Here is a 7,122-nt window from a genome sequence, read left to right on the forward strand (position 1 = left end):
TGTTACAGGGTAAAAGTCAGCGCAGACGGGCAGCGGCATCTATACTTTACACAAGCCTGCCTAGATGGACAATTACGGTTAAGTGTTAGACAAGCGAGTTCATACTTCCTCTTCCTTCATCACCTCTTGTCTCATTTTGGTGACGTGTCAGACTGTAGGAGTGAAAGAGTAAATGAGAGGAGAGTGACATGGTGGGCTGCAGGAGAGTGAGAAGTCTTAGATGACTAAACTGCCATTTTGATTTGTGCCTACTGTTAGCTTTCTAGCTAATTTTAATTGAAAAATCTTGAATTTCATTTTCTAATATTGTGAATTTTTTAGCAAGTCAACCCCCGTTTGTGTAGACCCTCACTATCACTCACTGTGATATCTAAAAGACTAAGTGGACGGTAAGCTAATCAGTTTTGCTCTTGAGTAGGGAGAATCAGACAGAAAAAATGCTAGACTTTATTTCCTTAAGGGAATATGATTCAGCATTAATATAATACCTTTATGAGCAGTTGGTAGTCTCCACTTTATTAGCTTTTATTAAGAAGCATATTTAATAAAGCCTGTGTTCATTGCGTTTGTGCAAAATTAAGTGTGCACACGTCTGAAATCATTCTCAAAGTGAGTGTCAAGGAATCTGACTATGTTTGTTTGAGCGTGCGTGCGTGTGTGCATGTGTGTATGTGTGTGTGTGTGTGCACAGGTTTGCGTGTAAAAGCACATGTCAGTTTGGCAGACTTGGGGAGACAGTACACCCTGGAGTTGGATGAGAATAGTAGGACCTTCCTCCCAGCGATGCCCTTAATTAGCCGGATTAGACTACAGGAGATAACAGCACTGCCTGAGACAGCCTTTGTACCAACATTAACATTGACAAAGTTCTGAATTGCTGCTGCACATATTTTTATGATAAACAGAGAAAGAGAGACCACGCTTACAAAGAGAGAAAGTACATAAAGGAAAGTACGAAAGGAAGGCACAGAAAGGTAAAGACGTGCTTAGGGGGCAGGATGTTATATAAACAGTACAATTTATATATATATATATATAATTTTTTGTGTGTGTGTGTGTGTGTGTGTGTGTGTGTGTGCGCGTGTGTGTGTGTTAAGGGTTGTGGGGGTGGGAAGCTTGGAGATTAAGCCTGAGAAAATCAGGGTATGAAATAGCCCACTCTGATGACTAAATGCAATGCATGACCTCGCTGGCCTTACAAATCTAAAATCAGTGTGTGGATTAGGGATCAGTGGATATTCAGCCATAAGAAAAACAAGAAAGAAGGGAAGAGTCGGGGGTAAGGACACTAAGGGAGAGAGAAAGTGCGGGTCAGAGAGAGCGAAAGAGGGTGGGGTGGGGGGGGGCGTATGTGCAATGGAGAGAGACTGATTTGGGTGTATTGTGTTTGCTGCTGTGTAACTGAGTATGTGGATGCATATTTGTCCTCAAGATGATTGCTCTCAGTGCAGAGCATTCACTGTGTTTACCTTGTATTAATGGATTTTAATGAGTCTGGCAGCAGCATGCTCACACACACAGGCACACACATAATGGAGTGTAGCCACAGCTCACAAGGGCTTTTGCTGCCGTAGCGTTGCCTTGCTTTCTAATGCAAATTCAATGGACCGAGGAAAATGACACAGTGGACTTGTACTATTAAGGGAACATATCAAAAAAGTTAAGGCATCTCTACTTTGTTTGTTTGTTTTCTTTTCCTTTCCCATTGTGTTCTTTTTTTTTTTCTTTTTTTTTCACCGCTAATTTTGAGCCCTTGCACACTCTTTGGAAAGATAAAGGTAAAAATATAATCCCCTTTTTAAGTATACTCTTCCAAACTGAAGTGTTTCTGAGATTTTATTTTAGTTTTTAATCAAAAGTATTTGCTCTCTACTGTACTTTTCCACAAAGTTAAATCTGCTGTCTGTAAGATGGCAAGTGGACACCTCAACAATAAAGCAAAAAAAACCTTGCACAGGCTACAACTCAGAGAAGGGACGCAAAGTTGTTTGAAAAGATTTGATTAACAGATGTTTGTGTTTGTGCACATCCTGAGCTATTGACATTGGTGGATATTGGTGAAGTTCACTAGGGCAGGGTTTCATTTGCTAATTATATTAGTGCGGATATTATACCTGAGTTTTTTTATGTTTTTTATAATTGACTTTAAGAAATACAGTATTAAACATATTTTGCTACAAAACATTTTTTTTTGTTCTCTAATAATAAATAGTGTCTCAACACATTTTGGTCTGTACCAAAAAAGTATTGAGGTTTGATACTCTATTGCCCTATTCACAATGGGTATTGTTGCGCATTATAATGTCAGGTCGTATCCTACTTTAATCTCCTCTATATTCTCACATTATGCTCTCAAAATGTATTTTAAATGACATATAAAGATCTTTTTTTTTCATGAATAACTATAAACATGGACAAGCCACCCAATATTTGTGGAGAGGGTCGTGAGTGTGTTGCAACCGCAACCAGGGCAGGAAGTGAGAGAAACAGTATTGACATTTGCGCTGGCTGACCAGCTGACGGACCCCTCCTGTATGGATTCATCGTTCGTTGTTTGATACATCCGTGGCTTGCCACCAGATTGTTCCTGTAACACAGAAACCACTGCTCCTCTGACCACGGGTGTAGGAGTTTTTCACTGTTTTTTAGTATTTTTTTTGTAATGGCTATCTGAGCTCCAGTGCTCCGGGCTTGAGAATAAAGTTGTAATGGGCAGGGAGGAGGTGGATCTTCACCGCCTCCATCATGATTCATGACTGACTCAACTGTACTGACCTACTCCCTACAGCTCACAGCTCTAGTTCATAGCCCACCTCCCTCTCTCTCTCTCTCTCTGTCTCTCTCTGTCTTAATTTTTTTCTTCCTCTCCCCTTGGATAATGCTTCACTCCCACTCGGCAGCAGCTGTATGCATAACAATCTCCCTGTGCACATGTATCTCTATATACATGTGGGTGGGGTATCTATTATTAAAACAAATCTGACACTTTGTGCAGCAAACACCTCTGGCAGCCTTTCCATTTGTACGCTTAATCAAAAAGTTCACTGACTGTGTTGCTCCTGAGCCGAGGCGGCCTCTGCATCCTTCATACCTTCTTACCTTGAATCACAAATGACATTCCATGGATGAAATCTACTTCTGGTTGCTATGCATCTGCTAATAAATGATTGTACACAGCAGCTCCTCCATTGAAAGGTTGTGTGTTTTTGATTTCAACCCCACAACCTACTGACGTCACTAATGCAACACCTCATTTCATCGGGTTATTAAGTTCACCCGCCGCTTCCATAATTAATTAGAAATCTCATAGGGCTGAATCATTAGATTGTTACGTTTGTAAATTTAAACCTGTTACTCTGATTTAACACAATAGTCATATGTGTGCTTATAGTGCAACTACTGTACTGTATTGTCTTCATCCCATTTTCCAACCTGGCAAGTGGACAGTGTGCAATAAAACTAAATAAATGTGTCAGAGTGAGACACATTGTGCCAGTGAATATTAAATAGCTGTAGTTTCTCTGTCTGATTGTTGGTGGTGATAGTCTGCCAAGAGACACAGTTGTCTATTTGCTCATCCCCATTCTGCATGCATCATTTACTTTGATTTTTTGTTTCCCTCAGTTGACATCTACATTTCATTATGAAAATGGTATGAGGAAAGCATTAAACAAAATGAAATTGTGGTGTTGCGTGCCAGTGACATTACGTCTGAGATACTGTATGCAAAGTTCATTAGACTACAAAATAAACATGACCTACATTGCCAAACATCAGAGCATTCAAAAGTGAATCTGGCGCACATTGGGCATAGATACTGGCTCGCCTTGGTGCTTCTATCCGTGACTCAGACAAAGGCATGATGTGGGAAAGTGAGTGGGCATGTGTATGTGTCCTTGTCAAAAATGTGTGCGTACACTCATATGCATACATATTAATGTTAAAGACATACACATGCATGTGTTTAAAAGGTGTTTGAAAGTGGAATGACGCAGCCATGTGTGTGCAAAAAGGCCCTGAGATTGGCTTGGAAAGCTTTGAGGGTGACGCAAACTTCATCGGAAGATTTCACGCTGCTTTGGAGATCATTAAAAGTTAGAGGCATCAGCTGCACCTTACGCATGGAAGGTACACAATATCCCAACAACAGGATCAGATTCGTAAGAGCCACAAAGACCCAGATGGGGTCCTCTGCTCATTGAACCACTCCTGACTTGATTAAGAAACACTGAAAAAAAAACCAGCTAGGGTATGCGATTGTCTTTTCACAAAAGGGCAGGCTTTTTAATCCATAGAGGATAATGTGCCAGACGCTTCAGTCCTATTAACTTCGATGAATTGTGTGTCTGGGTGCTTGTGTGTGCTGCAACGGCACCTTGATATATTTTCATTTTGCTCTGTAACAAAGCGACTGTTGGCGCTGTGTCAAGTGGCTCTCCTCTTTGCAGTTATATTCACACGAATGTGTTTCCTCTTTTTCCTATGCAGGGCCCATTGAGATGCTTGAGATACAAGTGGAAGGGATGCTTGTTTCATGCACTGATCGACCCTGGTTGATCAGGGAGGGGAGGAGCCAGAGCTGAGGCCCAGCATCAACCTAACCCTTTACATAAAGTGCTAATGGCTCTCAACCACCAGGAGACGAGATCATCTGGACAAATTCCTACTTGGACTTTTGAGCACTTAACAACCCCCAGGCACAGCTGTGCCAGGGCAATGTTACTGTGAAAGTGGGGGAAGAGAAACTTAAGAAAGTGCATACAGAGAGATGACCTTATACAGTAGTTGTGGAGGTGATATTTTTTGTTACATAGAAATAGTTGAATTAAAGATTAGAATGCTGCTGAAACCCTATCATCAAAAGTAAAGAGGCAAGTTTAAATGAAGAAGTACAAGATGGGGTGAAATGATGTCAGCCAGTATTTGATTGATGTCTACACAGACGTCTGCTCTGTGCATACTCAGATGGAAATCAATAGCTCCACTCAACCGATGGAATTTGCCTTTTAAGAATTGTAATTGTTTGTGTCTGGAGAGCCTGGCAGGTCTGCCTGTGAGCAAAACGCTGCTCTGCTGGACTGCAGATAAGGAGAAAATAATATTGTGTCAGTATGTACCATATGCACAATCACATTGTTTGTTTGTTTTTGTTTTTTTGGAAAGACTAATGATTTGAAATGAATGATGTGGTCACTGATCTGTGTCCAGACATTATGTTCCTTGTACATCAAAATCTATGTGCTCAACTGGTGCCATGCAAGCTGTTTTTTGTTTGTTTTTTCATACTAACATACAGAGTAAAGTGGCATAGTTACAGCTTTAAAGGATCCTTGAAGAAGTAATAATTTGCATCAAATTTTCTTTGTATACAAATATACATGTACATGTTTGATATCTATATATTTCAGGCATTTTTCTACAGAGACTTTAACATTTAAAGAGATGATATTTTTGATATTGTGCTGGATGACTGAGAGGTACTTTGACGAGAGCTGACATTCCCTCGAGGTGTGTGTTTTTCAGCAGGGCATAGCAGGATGAGTAATTTATATATATAGCAACAGGATAGTGTTTGTATGTATGAACTACAAATTCTCCAGTATGATCACTTCAAGACACCTTACAGAATAGGTTGTATTGTGAGAAAGAAAATATAAGGTGGAGAAGAAAAAATGGCGTAAACCAAATACCTAGTTGTGCTTTATCAGACGGGAGGCATGGGGCTGAATGAATGCATGACTGACTCTTCACTTTGTCCTGCCATCACTGTGTTTTTCTATGCATTTCTGTGGAGAGGCTGTCTGTTGGTGGGTACAACATGCAGGGTGCTCTGCTCTCCATAATACAGAGTTAGGAAGGATTCGCTGTCATCCTCATATGATGTCCATCAGGTTATTTCTGCAGCCACTATAAACCTGACCAGTGTCCTGGGTTTTATCACATTGCTTAGGCCAATCACTCATTGATCATTAAATAATAATAATAATAATAATGTTTAGTTAAATACAGTACTGTGCAAATGTTTTAGGCAGGCGTGGTAAATATGCTGTAGAGTGTACAAACAGAAGAAAAATCTTAATCAAATCAGTATTGCAGACATTACAATGTGCTTTACAAGGACAAAATGAAAAGTAAAGAAACTGGGAATTTACTGTGTGTGTGTGTGTGTGTGTGTGTGTGTGTGTGTGTGTGTGTGTGTGTGTGTGTGTGTGTGTGTACACATTTTCATAGGTCATTTTGGATCAATAAAAGGGTGACAAACATATGCCGGAAAGTAACAAACATTATTTGATACACACAGCCTCTCTCTCTCCACATTCAGACTGGAGACACCACACTTGTAAACTCCAGCTCTTTGTTCTCACTGGACACAGAGACTGAAATCATGACCAAACTCTGGATCAATCAAGAATCAGATTTAAAGGTGATTGGATTGTCTCAAAAAGCTGTCAGCTGTATTTTGTTGTGTGTCCACAAACGGGTTGGAAAATAACTTGTGAGAAGTAAACACTTTACACTTAATGTTGGTGTGTCTGTGTGTATTTTATGGACTGAACTATAACTTAAAACACGGAAAGTGTTGATTTTTATGTCTTTATTATAAACTGTGCTCTTACAAATTGATCTTGTAGAATTGAATGACTGTGAACTAGGAGTCAAAGAGGAAACAAACGAGTGCCAGAGCATCACACTTCAAAAAAGCAGTGTGAGCAAACCTTTCAGAAAGAAAAATACATTAAATATCAGTTAATTGAAGATTAGTGTGATGAGATAGTAAGCTGGCGGTGCTAAAGGCTATTGGCTGTCGCCAGAAGATATTCTGATGAATTCATAGTGGCTTATTATGGTCATATACGCATTATAACACCGGCCAAAGCCAGCAGCTGAAGGCCTTAAAAATGAAGGACGTGGTCACAGGAACAGGGCAGCCGTAGTTAAACTCCTAGAGTAAAGAGAGGCGGTCTTTAGACTAGAACATCACAAGTTCATATCCATGAGCTGGGAAAATCTGCTAAGAAAATGTGCCTGGGAAATGTACATGTTTAACTATCTGCCTTTGTACCCTTGAGCAAGGCTAACTAACTAATCCAACCCAAAGTAAAATGGTCGAGGAACACTGTG

At 40.1% G+C, this 7,122-nt stretch overlaps 1 protein-coding gene across 1 annotated transcript in view; it reads left to right on the plus strand.

The window, feature by feature from the left end:
- prr16 (proline rich 16) overlaps positions 1-6,522 on the plus strand; it is a 14,104-nt gene extending 7,582 nt beyond the window's left edge. Inside the window, exon 3 of the mRNA XM_046035595.1 lies at positions 4,489-6,522. The gene's annotated coding sequence lies outside the window, so the exon portion shown is untranslated. The remainder of the gene's footprint in view (positions 1-4,488) is intronic.
- The last annotated feature ends 600 nt before the right edge of the window (positions 6,523-7,122 follow it).

The sequence above is a fragment of the Micropterus dolomieu genome, linkage group LG21, assembly GCF_021292245.1.
Source record: "Micropterus dolomieu isolate WLL.071019.BEF.003 ecotype Adirondacks linkage group LG21, ASM2129224v1, whole genome shotgun sequence".
Classification (NCBI taxonomy): domain Eukaryota; kingdom Metazoa; phylum Chordata; class Actinopteri; order Centrarchiformes; family Centrarchidae; genus Micropterus; species Micropterus dolomieu.